Below are 3,063 nucleotides of genomic sequence, written 5' to 3'. Positions count from 1 at the left end.
TTTTTTTAGTTTTTTGAGACAAGGTTTTGCTGTAGTTTTAGAACCTGGCCTGGAACTAGCTCTTGTAGACCAGGCTGGCCTCAAACTCACAGAGATCCACCTGTCTCTGCCTCCCAAGTGCTGGGATTAAAGGCATGTGTCACCACCGCCTGGCTGAGCAATCAGTGCTCTTAACTGCAGAACCATCTCTCCAGCCCCTGAGAGTTCTTTAAATTATTACACTACCTATTATATACACAACACTATTACAGTATGCTGATGTTGACATCTGTAAGATAGATGGAACACAACCAAATGGGAGGATTAATGACTGGGCTTTTTCTATTTGTATTTTGTTTGTTTGTTTGAGATAGGGTCTCCTAAAGCCCAAACTGGCCTGAACTCACTAAGTAGTAGACACTGGCTTTGTACTCCTGATCCTCCTAACACTACCCCCCACAAACCTAGGTGACAGGTGTGTGGTCCACACCCAGTCCTTGACTTTTGGCTTCCACGGGCAGTGCCTGTACGCGATGCACAGACATTGAGGCAAGCACTCACACACACAAAAATTAAAATCTCAAAAAAAATTTTTAGTGCTTCTCCCTGGTGTGATAATATACACCTTTATTTCCAGGAACCAGAGGCAGAGACAAGCAGATCTCTGTGAGTCTCAGGCCAACCTGGTCTACAGAGTAAGTTCCAGGACAGCCAGGACTGTCCTACAGAGAAACCCTGTCTCAAAAAAAAAAATGTGTGTTGGGCAAACAGTCATACAGTATCCATATGAAAGAAGAGACAATAAGAATGAATGAGGAAGAAGTATATGACATTAAAACTTTTGGTAGAACAAAGCAGGTTTCCTTCATGATGATGTGAAGCATTCATAATCCATAAAAGTGTTTATTGTTGGGCATTAGCCAATCAGCCTTCTGAGAACAAAACTCTTGTTAAATATCATCAGTGACTACTCTGGCACTCTTGCCTTCTACTGCAGATGATTAGATTGACAGAGAAGGGAAATACTCCATGATTCTCAAGAATCTGGCTGGGCATTGTAGATCCATGTTCACCACTCTGTAAGAGTGAAGAGCCAGATACTGCACATGTACGATGCTTCACAACTTGTAAGGAAGTTTAGCTGGGCTGAGGTAAAGGCAGGCATGAACTCTATGAGTTCAAACCCAGCCTGGTTTACAAATTGAATTTTAGGACAGCCAGGGTTGCTATACACAAAAACCCTGTCTCAAAAATTAATTATTAATTTAATTAACTAATTAATAGAAGAAGATGTGAAGGGGGACTTGGGAGAGAAAGGGCATTGGTGGGAATAGAAGTAGGACAAGAGAGTTGAATGGAGGTAAAATATGATCAAATTACATCAGACATACACGGAAACGTCAAGGTGAAATCCAACATTATGTATTATTAATATATGCTATTTTAAAAACCATTTAAGACAGGTGTGATGGCACCTGACTTTGAATCTCAGTTCTTAGAAGGCAGAGGAGGGGCAGACTGGTCTACATAGCAAGCTCCAGGCCAGCGGAGCTACATAGTGAGACCCTGTCTCAGAAGTAGAGGAAAAGAGTCTGGAGGGCTGGTTCAGCAGTCAAAAGCACTTGCTGTTCTTACAGAGGACCCAGGTTAGTTTCCTAGTACACACATGGCAGCTCATAACCATTCATAGCTACAGTTCTAGGAGAAGAGATGTCCTCTTGTGACCTCCACAGCACCAGGAACGCAGTTGGTGCGGCGCATACGTTCAGGCAGTCACCGTGCCTGGCTCACATCCCATTCCTCTAATCGCAACACTTGGAAGGTGGCAACAAGAGAATCAGGACTTCACAAGGCCAGCCTGAGCTATATGATACCTCCCCCTTGAAACATAAACAAATAGACAAGCATTGTGGTATGTCTTTAATCCCAGAACTTGGGCGGCAGACTGGGCAGGTGGATTTCTATGAGTCTGGGAAGCCTAATCTACACAGTGATTTCCAGGACAGCCAGGGCTGTGTAGAAAGACCCTGTCTCAACAAACAGATAAATGGATGAACTAGGAGAGGTGGTACATGCCTACCATCCCAGCACTTCAGAGGCAGGGGCAGGAAGATGACTACCAGTTTAAAGTTAGCAAGGTCTATATCCTGTGTTCCAGACTAACAAGGGTTTCACATCGAGACCTTGTCTCAAATGGGAATGAAAGGGGACTGGAGAGATGGCTCAGAGATTAAGAGCACTGGATGTTCTTGAGTTCAATTCCCAGCAACCACATGGTGGCTCACAACCATCTGTAATGAGATCTAGTGCTCTCTTCTGACCTGCAGGCACACATGTGTTTAAAGGTTTCCTCAAAGGCAACTGTTTTTTGACACACATAGTACTGCAAAGATTCAGGGAAGTTTAAGTTGGGTTTTCACAATGCTCAGGTAGCAAGGAACATAAACTTTCAGAGAATGAAGCACACAAGGCCGGCCAGGGCAAAGAATCCATGCTTTTAATCAAGTCACTAGAAGCCAGCTCATCATTCAGGTTCTCCTTCTAAGCCATTTCAGCTACAGTACGACACTTCAACCAGCCCTGTCCCTCCAGCCCACAAGCAGTCACTGGGGAAAGGCCTTGTTTAGGGCTCCAGACAGACTAATATTGAATTCAGGTAGTACAGGTTCTGCCTCCATGCTTCACATCCCAAAACACCAGCTGAGCAGGGCAGCCTGAGTTTCTGTGAACCAATGCTTTGCCTATCCCTTTCCTCAACCCTTTTGCTAATTAAAATTTTGTTGCGGGGATACCAGCAGGGGGCAGCAGACAGCCAGGGCTGCCAGTGCAGGGGCCTGGCCATCTCGTTCAATTCTGACTGAAGACAAGGTTAACAAAGTGGAAAAGAAGTGGGTTTCTCCTTCCTTTTTTTTTCCTCTTTCACCTCTTTCTTGTCTCCCTCATCCCTCCCCCCTTTATCTTTTGTTTCTTTCATACAGGAGTTACCAGCATGCTAGCCTCAAACTGGAAATCTTCGCTCCTTAGCCTCCCAAGTTTGGGAATCATGGGCCAATAATATCTCTCTCCCTCCTCCTCCTCCTCCTC

The 3,063-nt window shown here is 44.7% G+C and overlaps 1 pseudogene; it reads right to left on the bottom strand.

The window, feature by feature from the left end:
• The window catches only part of LOC101979608, a 6,218-nt pseudogene extending 3,397 nt beyond the window's left edge, over window positions 1-2,821 (bottom strand).
• Between the last annotated feature and the right edge of the window lie 242 nt (window positions 2,822-3,063).

The sequence above is a fragment of the Microtus ochrogaster genome, linkage group LG8, assembly GCF_000317375.1.
Source record: "Microtus ochrogaster isolate Prairie Vole_2 linkage group LG8, MicOch1.0, whole genome shotgun sequence".
Taxonomy (NCBI): Eukaryota; Metazoa; Chordata; class Mammalia; order Rodentia; family Cricetidae; genus Microtus; species Microtus ochrogaster.
The sequence above is the reverse complement of the archived record's forward strand: the minus strand, read 5'-3'. Positions and strand labels throughout refer to the sequence as shown.